Raw genomic sequence first — 14,177 nt, 5'->3', positions numbered from 1 at the left:
GACCACCCTCAAGGGCCATTAGGAAGGCTGTCCAGCCATGTGGATGTGATGTGTGTGTATGTGTGTGTGTGTGTGTGAGAGAGAGGGGGGGTATGGGTGTGTGAGTCTGATCAAGGCAAGGATTGAAAATGCTATTCCCCTGACCAAGCCCACAAGCAGAGAGAGAGAGAGAGAGAGAGGGAGAGAGAGAGAGTGAATGGATGAAAGAAAGAGAAAAGTTAAAAAGAGCAAAGCAGTTCAGAGAAAGGAGGAGAAGACATGCATGAGAGGAAAAGACAGGAAGAGAGAGAAGTAAAGATGGAGGGAGAGAGAGAGAGGAGGGATACAGGACTGTCATCCTGTCAGGTCACAGTACATTCAGCCATGCATGACGCAGCCTCATTTAAGACCAGGAGACGAAAGAGTAATGCTGATGCCTGTCACACACACACACACACACACACACACACACACACACATACGCACACACACACACACACTCCTCTTGCCTCTGACAGCCAATCAAACCCTTCATTTCAACAGCTTTCAAGTGTCTTTGTATTAATGAGAATGTGTTTGTGTGTGTGTGTGTGTGTGTGTAGAATATGTGAGTGTGTAAAGAGACAGAAACTGAGCATGTCTCATGTCTGGTTGGGGCTGACGTGGTGTCTAAACCCCTCTGGGGAATGATGGAGGGTGGAATCTGGCTGCTGGCCTCTGTCGCCTAAACACCAGCGGTCTCTAGAGGCTTTCGTCATGGCACTGGTCGATTACCTGACATTAACGACATGTCAACCCTCAGCACTCACTCACTCACACACACACACACACACACACACTCTCTCTCTCTCTTTCTGTGTGTGTGTGTGTGTGGCCACAAGGGATGATGAGGGAACATCTTCCTTATTTTTAGCAATGAGCTCAGACTTTATATTGCTCTTGCTCACTGACACACACATTGGTAGACTGTATTTAAATATATATGGAAGATACTCTATGTGTGTGTGTGTGTGTGTGTGTGTGTGTGTGTGTGTGGGTATGAGTGCGCGCACACACACACTGCTGAGTGGTGAGGCGGAGCATTGGGGGATTAAAAGGCCTTAAATTTTAACATGGCCAGCCTGTGCACTCACTCTGTGTCAGGCTCAATAGCAGACGCTTCACTGCTGATGGGCCACTGCACGATGGAGGGAGGGGGAGGGAGAGAGAGAGAGAGAGAGAGAGAGAGAGAGATAGAGGGGGGGGGGGTGTAACGTTTATTGAATCAGTAATCAAACCACGGCTCCCATACACAAACACTAACCTTCCCTTAGACCCACAATTACATCCTCTTTACTAAAAAACAAACACCTTCTACTCTCTATGTTAGAAATCACCTGCCCACCCTCCCACAACAACCCTCTAACAGCCAAACAACCATAACAGCCTCATTATTCTTAGCCAGGTTATAGTAGGCATACTCCATCTTTATTTGGCCAGTCACCATATCCCTTAAGACCTCCACAGGGTCAGCTGAACCACTCCCCAGCATATTATTCTTCCTGGACTTCCAGATAGCCAGCTTCTGCTGAGCCCAATAAGTTGACCAAACACACCTCCCTGTTCTTCTCATTTCACACCTTTAGCAGTTGCTTACAGACCTGGCATTAAAATGCCGTCACACATGTATCTGGATTGGATCTTACCTCTTCGCTCAAGAGCTAATAAACAGTGCATCATTTCCAAAACAACCAAGTGCATTTGTTGTTAATAACCTGTATGCTACACTATTTATCTATAGGCAGGTATTAAGATACTTGCACATGTTGAACTGTACCTTGTTTCGTTATATGCCTTCAGTTAATACAAATACAGGTGTAAATTAGTAACAAAGATGTAACTTTTTACTAAGCTAAATCTACACAAATCTTTGGCTGATCTTATCTTACCGTGTAGTGATTCCTTTTCAGAAGCATTAACATATCCACCAGCTATTGTAGCGATGCGTGTTTGCTCGATACTCCCTCGCCAAAATAGAGACTAAATATGGAACATATTTTCCAGACAGGCTAGCCTGTAATGGTCACAATGTATTTCTTGGATCCTGTTGTTTTATACCATATTCAGATTATAATTAAGGCTAATAAATGAGTCTACAAAAACCTTTCAAAAACATTGAACTGAAATCACGTGGGGGTTGAAAGAGCCTTGTGACATTTATAAATAGACTATCTACCATCAGCTTGTATGTTGACACATTGAATACAATCTGCAGTATGTGATTAATCAATGCATTAGCTCACACTCTGTGGGCTATATCCGGCTATATTATTGTGTGTGTTCATTTTATAGGTAAGGTTTCTAGTGCGGCTTTATTATTAGCCAATGGTGCATGTAGAAACTCTATGCTGACACATGCATTCCAGACCATGGAAGTCATGTGGTCTGGGGTGCCTCATCTCCGTGCGTTCACAACGGGCATTAGAGGCATGAAATGGTCGAGATTGGCTCTTGCCCAACAGGTGTGAAGGGGGTCAAAGACAGACAGCGGTGCTGAGGAGGGGTCAAGCTGAGCTCAGCACCCACTCTGAGATCGGTCTGCCTCAGCGCGACACCAGCGTGGTAGAATACCAACGGGCCACACTTGCAACAACTCTCTCTTTCCCTCACCAATTTTCTTTTTTTCTTCACTCTTTCAACCTCTCTCACAGTTGACTTTTTCTTCCTCACATCAAACCTCTCTTCATCTCTCTTTTCTGTCTTTCTCCCAGTCCCTGTCCTCATCTCTATCTCTTCATCTATGCCCTGTAATAAAAACAGAATCCTTCATCTTATAAAACTGTCAGAAATCACTGCTAACAAGCTGGAAAATACTGACCCTGACATCATAATGGCCTAAATAAAACAGGAAGACAAATCTACTGACACACACACAAACACACACACACACACACACACACACACACATAGGGCTACGCAAAACTGACAGAGAAGCAGCGATCCCACAGAAAAAATGTGGAAGGTTCTAGAATCTAGGGCACCAGAAGAAAGTCACATGCTTCAGAGGGCCTTTCAGGTAATTGCTGTAAAAGTCGTTCAGATTCAAAGTCCATTTTGAAGTGTGAAAGAGTGAAAAGGGAGAGTTGGGTGCTGAAGCAATACAGTGCGGAAACTGTCCTATTAGTTCAGGAGATCTCGAGATGAAGAACTAGAGAAAGAGAGAGGGAGGGAGAGAGGGAGGGAGAGAGCAAAAGAGAGTGTGTGTCCTCCATCCCATAATATCAGCGCTATAGCACAGTGGGGAGGCAAAGGTAAGAGGAGCCAGGAGCTCCAGGATATGACATCATCCTGCTCATGGCTGTGACATCATTGGCTCGTCAAAGTGAGCTGAAGAAAAAAAAAGGATGGGGCTCTTTAAGAAGCTGGATTCATTTGGGGTGACCAATGCAGTCTCCAAGCAGATCTGCTGGATTCATCTGGGGTGACCAATGCAGCCTCTAAGCAGATCTGCTGGATTCATCTGGGGTGACCAATGCAGCCTCTAAGCAGATCTGCTGGATTCATCTGGGGTGACCAATGCAGCCTCTAAGCAGATCTGCACTCTCATCAAGCCTGCCCACTCTAGGGGACTACAGTCCATCTACGCACATTCAGAAAAGAGGCAGAGCAGTCAAGGAACACTCGGGTGTGTGTACTATGTTATTCTAGCTGTATTATTCTAGCAGAATGGAACCAAAGTGTTCTACTGCAGAGAAGCAAAGAGTTCTACAGCAATTTAGTGATAATGTGTTTTAATACAAAAGCACAGGGCTTGTTTCTGCAGTTCGGCAATAAATAAATATTGGTCAGCACAACCCCTTTGTAAATTTAGCAATACCTACTCAAGTATTTAAGATTATTATGCATTAGGCTACAGTATAATTACAGTACATGATCTCTTAATGATGTGTTATGCATTAACTAATGTTAATGTATTTTCATCTATTATTGTGTTAAGTGCTCCAAATGTAAAGCACCTTGAGCTGCATTCAGTGTATGAAAGGTGCTATACAAATAAAGCTTATTTTTATTATTGTTATTATGTAAGGGATAATGTATAGAATGCCGGTCATTATTGGGAAAATAAGTCCCGACAGGGCGAACCGGTCTTGTTCCGCCCTGAAGGGACTTATTTTCCCAATAATGACCGGCTTTCTATACATTATCCCGCTTATTACACGGCTACTTGCCAAAACGAAATAATAAACTCCCCACGATATGACTTTAGCCTACATAGCCTAGCCTATTTGTTACCGTTCATCATGGCATTTGCTGAGAAACAAATGGTTCGCAACAACACACGCTGAACTTGAATCAAACATTCTTTAGAACACAGCTGATCAACCGTCTGCTTTCACTTTTGAATGAAGTTCCAGTCCTTGCGTAGTGATATGAAAGACATATCAGAAGCACAAAACCCGTTGCCATTGACAGCGGTAATTATATGTTTGCAGCGGTAATTACATGAAAATATTTTACCGTAGAACTTTGCAAGTTCTACTTGCCTTGTGAAGAGCCGTGTAATAAAATTTGGTAACATTTAGAAACACATTAACTTATATTACTTCAGGTTGCTACAGTATGTGCAAAGGATTATCAGCAGGTGGAACATTCCAGATCTCTGAACATTCCAGATCTCTGTTGACAGCTGCGGACTACTGGGCAGATATAAGGGGAAGCCAGTGAGCTGAGGATTTCACAACGAACAAAGAGAAAGCTCAGGAACAGGAGTCTGAGTGGTCTCCTGAGAGAGAGAGATGGAGAGAGAGAGAGACAGAGAACGAGAGAGAGAGAGACAGAGACAGAGAGAGAGATGGGCCTTTCACGCCTCTGTGGCCTTTCACGCCTCTGTGGTAGAAACTTGCAACAGAGCACAGCCTCGTAGTCACTCAAGGACTCAGTCACAGTGGGCTCACAACACAACAAAACATAAGGCAAGGCAAGGCAAGGCAACGCAACGCAACGCAACGCAACGCAATGCAACGCAACACAATGCAACACAACACAGGAATAGAATAGAGAATATAACAGAAGAGCACCGGCTACATGGATAGAAGTGCTCAAAACAAGTGGAGGGAGAGGGAGGGAGAAGGAGAGTGAGGAAGGGAGGGGGGAAATTGAGATTCTCATCTGGCCTTGGACAAACTCCCAGAATGCAGTGCATGTGAGGACTCAGCTGTGTGGCTGCAGAACACTTTGGCCTGCTCTGCCCCCCCAAGAGGATGCAAGGTGTGTACACACACACACACACACACATACACACACACACACACACACACAAAAAGCACATCCCTGCTCCAACAGCTTACAGTAGCTACAGTATACACACATGGATGTATCAATCAAAACTAAATATGGCTTCGTCAAACACACATCAAACAATTGCGCACACACACACTCACACACACAGTATGGGCTTAATTGTCCATCTGCCTCCTGTTGGTGTTGCTGAGAAAGATGCCGTACAGCCATGCTGGCCAACAAAAGGCAATCCCTCTGCTTGTGTGTGTGTGTGTGTGTGTGTGTGTGTGTGTGAGAGAGAGAGAGAGATATTCTGCAGCCGTTGGAGAAGCTCTAATGAGGGAGCGGGTGGTAGAGCTGCTGGGCCTGGGATTGCCCATCTCTGCTGCCGCTGACGGCCAACAGCACAATCTCAGTTTATAGGTCACCTCACACAACACCTGAATTCCATTTTCTCTGGACCGAACGGAGTGTGTGAGGGGAAGACAGGAAGAGAGAGGGGGAGGAGAGAAAGGGGGATAAAGATGGTAGGATAGAGAGAAAATGAGAGTGGGATAGATAGAGGATGGATGGAATAGAAGATGAGAATGAGGAAGAGAGGATGGAGATGAATCCCATGAAGAGAGAGAGAGAGAGAGAGAGACAGATGAGAGAGGAGAAGGTGGCTAAAAGGAAAAAATGGAATAGAGACATGGAGGATGAGGAGGTGAAACAGAGGGAATAGAGACATGGAGGATGAGGAGGTGAAACAGAGGGAATAGAGACATGGAGGATGAGGAGGTGAAACAGAGGGAATAGACATGGAGGAGGATGAGGAGGAGGTGAAACAGAGGGAATAGAGACATGGAGGAGGAGGAGGTGAAACAGATGGAATAGAGACATGGAGGAGGAGGGGGAGGTGAAACAGAAGGAATAGAGACATGGAGGAGGAGGAGGAGGAGGTGAAACAGAGGGAATAGAGACATGGAGGATGAGGAGGTGAAACAGAGGGAATAGAGACATGGAGGAGGAGGAGGAGGAGGAGGTGAAACAGAGGGAATATGGGTTCTGAGTGCCATGTTCTGGTGAGGTGGGGTAGACTGAAAGATCACAAATGTGTGTATGCGTGCACACGCTCAATACACACACGCCCTCTCCTTCCTTCCCTCATTTTTCTCACTCCATGGAGTCTAATGCCTGTCTTGTAAGGGAGTATGCGCACACACACACACACACACACACACACACACACACAAACACACACACACACACACACACACACACACACACACACACAGACACACACGTACACGCCCCCCTCCGGGAGAGCGGCACCAATCAAAAGTGTTGGAAGCCTCTAGAAACTGACTTCCAGCCACTCTGATGTCAAACCTGAGAATTGGGAGCCATCTTTGAAATTCATGAGGACTCTTAATTAATGAGAAGCTGTGACCTTGAAGGAGAGCAAGGTCGTCCAACAACCACCTCAACCTCCACTGCAGCTCAGGGAGCCTGTTATCTGACAAGGACCCACAGGCAGTCACCCAGCATATACTCCACATATCTCACTATTCACTGAACAGTACTGTACATGTGCTCTCCCATCTGACATCTGAACCTATCAGGCTGTGTCATCACTATGAGTAGAAACAAAGAAACAAAAGTGACGATTTAAAAGCATCAGGGGTTATTTTGTAAGCTACAAAACGCTGCACATAGCCTTTGACACTATTTGAAAAGCCAGTTGATAGTACAAGGATGAGTTCTTCACAGGTGGCAAGGGTTCTCCTGATTTAAAACCTGGTACACAAGGGACAGTCAAAAGCAGTTCAAATATTCTAAACAGAGCCTATGAGGAAAGGATACACATACACTCTTTACTCTAGAAAGGTGTGCAGCATGACACACAATGGAGTGACGCAGAACACTGAGATACATACAGACACAGCAAAAAATAACATCTTATATTAAGATCAAAACATCTATTTGGTGTTTTTAGCATGAAGAGACTCACCTAGCTCTCTGTCGCAACATTATTTAATTTAATTTAAGAAGACTTTGGACCTCTGCCACCTTCCTCCCTGTGTGTAGCCCAGCGGTAGTAACACATCCACTGAGTCGGGTGTGTGTGTGTGTGTGTGTGTGTGTGTGTAAGAGATTGTAGATGTGTCTACAGTATGTGTCGGGGTGTGTGTGTGTGTGTGTGTGTGTGTGTGTGTGTGTGTGTGTGTGTGTGTGTGTGTGTGTGTAAAAGATTGTAGATGTGTCTACAGTATGTGTCGGGGGTGTGTGTGTGTGTGTGTGTGTGTTTCTGTTTACAAGATTATGTGTGGACTTTAGAGGAGGATAGGAGGGGAGAGAAGAGGAGAAGAGGGGAGGAGAAGAGAGATGAAAAGACAGGGGGAGGAGGGGGTGCCAGAACTGCTGTATGTTAACTCCTGTCAGCCGTCTCTGTAAACACACACACTTTCCCAGATGCGCACACAAACACACACACACACATCCCTGCAGATAACTGAAATGGAGGATTGAGTATGACAGCAGACATCCTGACCCCCAAAAGATGAAGCCCACACACCCTACCCCTCACTAAGTAAAGACTGGCAGACTCTCTCTCTCTCTCTCTCTTTCCCTTTCTTTCTACCTCCCTCCACACTGTCTCATATGGGCTTTCTCTCTCTCTCTCTCTCTCTCTCTCTCTCTCTCAAATTCTCTCTTCCTTACCCACCCCCGGCCTGTCAATTCAATTCAAATCAATATGCTTTATTTACAAGAGTATTCAAAAGGGAATTACCTTGCCAAAATGAAGAAAAATCCTAACGTTCACACAGACACAAATGCAACAAACAGACACACCTCTCTCTCACTCTCTTTCCCTACCTCTCTATCTTTCTCTACCTCTCCTCTCTTTCTCTCTCTCCTCTTTCCACCCCCACCTCACTCTCCACCCCTGGAGGCGACGGCTTTCTTTTTAAGAGTCTCCTTGTGTGCAGAGAGAGTACACACACACACACACACACAGCCTCTGCAGTAAACACATGGATTAGTGGCCAGCAACAGCACCAGCAGCCAGAAAAAGCTCTGCTAGAAAAGTTCCCTTTTTTCTTGCCTAGAGTGAAAAAGGAGCAGAAGAGAAGACGAGCACACAAAAAACACACAGATTCTCCATCTTTCTCTCTTCCTGCCTTTTTTCCTTCCTGGGCTTTGTTCTTTCCGTTTGAGGGCAGGAACATTACTTTTATGTCTGAGAGAGGAGGGGCAGGACTTTTCTTGCAAGTACACAGGCCATTGAGCATGTGTGTGAGAGAGAAGAAAGTATTTCTAATTTCGTGTTTTATGCATTGCCAGTATCTATACTGCACATGCAGGCGAGGGAGATCTGAACATATCTGAGACGGAGGGAAAGAAGTGAAATGAGTAGAAATGACTTCAGAGAAAGAGAAAGAAAGAGAGAGAAAGAAAGAGAGAGATTTGAGATTGGTGTACTTTATTGGTGTACAAAAACACTGAAAGATTCAAACAATTAAACTTTTGCATAGGATAAAAATTATGTTAAAAGAAATTAAAAGGACTACAAATGGTTACTAAAGTGCAGATTGTCATCAATGACGCAACATAGTGCCTGTCTGCAGCACCACAGAGCCTCAAAAGATTCAAAGAAAAAGAAAGAGAGGAGAGAGAGAGAGAGAGAGAGAAAAAGAGAATGAGGGGGAGAGAGAGGGAGAGAAAAGGAGAATGAGAGGGAGGGAGAGAGAGAGAGGAGAATGAGAGGGAGGGAGGGAGAGCAATAAAAGCACAGTTCCATGTCTATAATATTAACATGATCCCACCTTGACACACACACACCACACACACACTTCCCTGCCTAAATGGTCTAGGTCTACAGTCACACACACACACACACACACTTCCCTGCCTAAACGGTCTAGGTCTACAGTCACAGGAAGCGGAGAGCTGTTTCTCTACAGGCCTACCTACAGCAAGCTGTGGAGCTATCTCAGTCTACACAACACACACAGAGCTAATCTTGCATCCACAGGGAGCGCAGCAGTGATGGTAGTGGTGCGGAGGTTGACAGCGTAAGGACAGACGGGGGAACTTCACAGGTGCTACATCCACACGCTCATCGCACTGGGCCACAGAACAACCACTAGTGTGACAGGAACGTTGTTTGAGAAAGTGTGTGTGTGTGTGTGTGTGTGTGTTGTAAGAAGTAGCTTTAACAAGCATTATACTGTGTGACAGTGGCAGTTCAACACACACACACACACACACACACACACACACACACACACACACACACACACACACACACACACAGACACACACACACTTTTATACACACAAATCACAGAGACACCCACAAATATTGATACACACAGTATCACTCTCATATACACCACCCTGCCACACACACACACACACCCAAACACATACCAACAGACCAAACAAACACACACACACACACACACACACACACAGATTTGGCGAGCTCTGGAGATGCACTGTGTCGCCCGTGTAATTGGGTTTTGGGCAGAGCAGATAAGTCCCTGGTGTCAAGCGAGACCCTGAAGTCTGCCTCTGCCTCTGCACACATCCTGGGTTTATCCCTCCACTTTACTCTGCACTTCTTCTTCTCCTCCTCCACCTCATCCTCCTCTCTCTTACACCTCATCCTCCTCTCCCTCTCTCCTCCTCCACCTCATCCTCTTTCTCCTAAACCTCATCATCCTCTTCCTCTCTCTCCTACAACTCATCATCCTCTTCCTCTCTCCTCATCCACCTCATCCTCTTTCTCCTAAACCTCATCATCCTCCTCTCTCCTCTTCCTCTCTCCTCCTCTACCTCCTCATCCTCTCTCCTCCTCCACCTCCTCCTCTTCATCTCTCCTCCTCTACCTCCTCCTCCTCTCTCCTCCTCCACCTCCTCCTCTTCCTCTCTCCTCCTCCTCTTCCTCTCTCCTCCTCTACCTACTCCTCCTCCACCTCCTCCTCTTCCTCTCTCCTCCTCTACCTCCTCCTCCTCTCTCTCTTCCAGAGGCTGGCAGGTGGAGGCGTCTCGTCCTGACCAGAGGCTGGGACACCACATGAGACCGGAGACACATTACAGACGGCACAGGGCCGTTTTGGTGATGCAAACGGCAAACATCCTTAGCCCTGCCTTCACACACACCTCTCTGCCTTCACACACACCTCTCTGCCTCTAGCCTGCGGCATGAACCCAGTTACAGGAGGCAAACTTGGTGGTAAATACCCAAGGGAGAGAGAGAGAGAGTGTGTGTGTGTGTGATCACATGCCTATGGGAGAGGGAGAGAGTGTGTGTGTGTGTTGCTTAGACAAAATCTAAGCAAATAGCCAAATACTGCTCTGTGTCAGCTATCATAGGCAGTCTGCATGTATGGAGAAGGCGGTGCCATTAGATAAGAAACTTAAATACATGTTACATACATAGATAGATAGATAGATAGATAGATAGAGAGAAAGTGAGATAGATAAGATACTGTAGATATGGGAGAGAGAAAGAGCGAGGGAGGGAGATAACTGTAGTGTTTAGTATTCTCCAACACTGTGTGTGGGGTTAGTCTATTGAGGGGCATTGAGGACGTTGATAAAGAGTGTAATGGACTTGATTACTTAGGCGGGCCGCTCCCTTTGATCGCCCCAGCCGTGAGATTGCCTGCAATGTCTGAGACAGCACTCACCCAGAGCAGGGACGGCTTTCAGTCGGAAGTCGGAACACACACACACACAGAGTCTCATACACCCCCGCTCACAGATACACACTCACACACATCCTGAGACATATTAAGACACTGAAGGGTCCACGCTCACACATTCACATACTCACACATACAACAGAGACACGTATCCATACCCTGAGAAACACACACACAGACACCCTGAGAACTTTCACACTTACAGAGAAATACTTGCACACACACATATTCCCACACACACACCAACAGATGGGCTTCCTGAAAAACACAACCCAGTGCCAAGACCTGCGCTTGCTTTGCACCGCTCAGCACAGGGCACCAGTGTCTCACCTGCTCCGCTGATCTCAGGTCAGGCAGGCCTGTTAACTCATGCTGGGTTTGTGTGCTGCCAAGACAATCCTGATTTCACTCCCAATTTCACCTTGAGCCAATCCCAGTGTTCCCCTTCGATAGAGAGCCGTGGAGCTAACGGGGAAATGTCGCTGTGTGTGTGTGTGTGTGTGTGTGTGTGTGTGTTGCTTTCTGCAGGACTTGTACTATGTAGCAGGCTCAGCTACTGTGACAACTGAGCCGTGAAACGAGAACATGTACAATGCAGATACACACACATACAGATCTGATTGGTCAGCACTTTAGCGGATAGGGAATACCCTGTCGTCATCAGACCGCCTAGAGACTTGGTGTGGGTTGTATAACTGTCATCCACACGCACATACACATACACACACGCGCGTGTCCGTGCACACCCTTGCCAACACCTCACCATTCAGATGGTTTGCTTCACTAATATTTACAAACACTAATATTGAATATTGGTCTTATAGACAGGTGATATTTTTGAGATATGTGCTTCCTAGAGGCATTTTTTAGTAAAAGTTGGGAACAGGACTTTTTAACATAATTAAGGTGTGCTGAATCCAACTAGCCCTGTTCCCAAGCTGAATTTTGAGTTTATGACCATCGAATTAGCATAAACAAAATGGTTGCCAAAATGGCGATTTTGGGCACTTTCATTGGGCGGATGTCATTATACCATGTAAATTAATTCATATTGTTCACTGAAATCTCCCTTGGCCAATAGATCAAGGATACAGGCTGTGAAAAAAAGAAAAAAAATCTAGTATTATGCCTATGTTAATTACCTGAAAAAACCTTTTAAAAATGTAATTGTTAAAATGTTATAACTGAGCAGGCACACGGTATTTGATGAATGAGACTTATGTTTTTTGAGGGGCAAGAAAGATGTGTAGTGATGATATGTAAAGCTTAAAATTGTGGCCTACTGGTTAGGTCTTCGGGCTTGAAACCAAAGGGTTGCCGGTTCGATCCCCGACCAGTAGGAAATATGTGGGTGGTGGAAAGGTTGAGCACTAGTCTCCCATGCCCACATCCACGGCTGAAGTGCCCTTGAGCAAGGCACCTAACCCCTCACTGCTCCCCGGGCATCACTGTAGCAAGGCAGCTCACTGCTCCAGGTTAATGTGTGCTTTAATGTGTGACCCTGACCCTGAACACCGGCGTGTGCTGAGCCCTCCTTTACTCCCTCTTCACCTACAACTGCATACCTGTACATGGCTCTAACACCATTGTCAAGTTTGCAGACAACACTACGGTGATTGCTCTCATCAGCAACAATAATGAGACAGGCTGCAGGGAGGAGGTCCAGCACCTAACATCCTGGCTCTCAACACCAAGAGGACCAAAGACCTCATTGTGGACTTCAGGAAGTCAAAAGCTAGCACACAAAGCCCCATCCTCATCAACAGGACTGAGGTGGAGCATGTCACCAGTTCATGTTTCTGGGTGTCCACATCTCTGTTGACCTCTCTTGGACCCTCAACACCTCTACCTTGATCAAGAAGGCTCACCAGCATCTCTTCTTCCTGAAGAGACTATAGAACACAACCTCTCTCCTCAGATCCTGGTGAACTTCTAAACCTCTACCGCTGCACCATTGAGAGCATCCTCACCAACTGTATCACAGTATGGTGGCAACTGCTCTGCCTCCGACTGAGGATGGTGATAACTGCTCAACGCATCACTGGTTCCTCACACCCCTCCATCAACGCCGCCCCCCCCCCCCGTGCCTCCTTGCCTGTGCCTGTTGAGGTGTCCAGGGGCGTAGATTTGCGTGGGGACCGAAGGACGTGTCCACACCAATGTCAGATTACGACTGAAATGTCCCCACCAATATTCAGGTTGAAATGGGGGGAAAAGTGCTCACATGCGCTACACAAAGAGTTAAATACTTTCTCACTTTGCTGCAGATCATCTCGTACAGATCGCGTAATGTGCAGTAGCCTATAAGGGTAAATCGTGCTGATTTGAAGTTACCTATAATAACTACCAGTGAGCCGCAGTCTCCTGCGCTGCGCTTCAGCTTCACTTGACTACAAGGCATATGAAGTGCGTCCAAATTCACCCATTCTTCTCTGTTGAACTCCTCGAGTAGGCTACTCATCACACATGTGTCACATGAAAGAGCCTTTTCTCAGCTTTTAAACGGTGCTATGGCCACTATTTGCTGTGATAAACAGATAAAGAGATTTAATAATTATTCTCTGCGCCCATCTCCACATCCATTCGTCTCGGTGGAATATCGTAGGCCTACACACTCTTCGCGCAACACATGACAAACCATATATCAGAATAAACAGCAGACCTTACCGAACACAAAGGTGTAATGCATTCCCGTGTATAGTTAGCTGTACCAGAGTAATCCGGTTTTGAAATAAATTGTAGAAAAATTCAACATGGTCTTTCGGCTTTAAGCATTTCTTAAAACTGAGCTGTGCTTACATCGCCTAGATATCTGTAAATATTAGAATCAGAGAATATACAGGCAGCTCATGGTTAAGAGTTGTCAATGTAGCCTTAATGATTCTTTTCACAAAATGCTAAGCATACATGTATTTAAGTTTCTTAAAACTGAGCTGTGCTTAAATGGGTCAATGCATGATTTCATAACAGACCAAATAGAAAATAAATGTTAAATATAGCCTACATATGTATACATATTAAAATCAGATTATGTGCTACACAGTATAGAAGTTGGACAGTAGCACATTTTAATCATGGGTAGTTGGACAGAAGCACATTTGAATCATTTTATATATCTATAGTGGCTGGTGAAAGAGTTGAGTGGCTTTTCCTTTTTTTTCGGGGGGATTAGTGGGTAGTGTCCCCACCAAAGCTCAGACGAAACCTACGCCCTTGGAGGTGTCCATGTCGATGGCAACCTTC

The sequence above is a fragment of the Alosa pseudoharengus genome, unplaced genomic scaffold (assembly GCF_046254945.1).
Source record: "Alosa pseudoharengus isolate Yale_2024_CS ecotype anadromous, Long Island Sound unplaced genomic scaffold, YU_APseudo_1.1 YU_APseudo_1.1_scf_24, whole genome shotgun sequence".
Taxonomy (NCBI): domain Eukaryota; kingdom Metazoa; phylum Chordata; class Actinopteri; order Clupeiformes; family Clupeidae; genus Alosa; species Alosa pseudoharengus.
Note: the sequence above shows the minus strand (reverse complement) of the source record.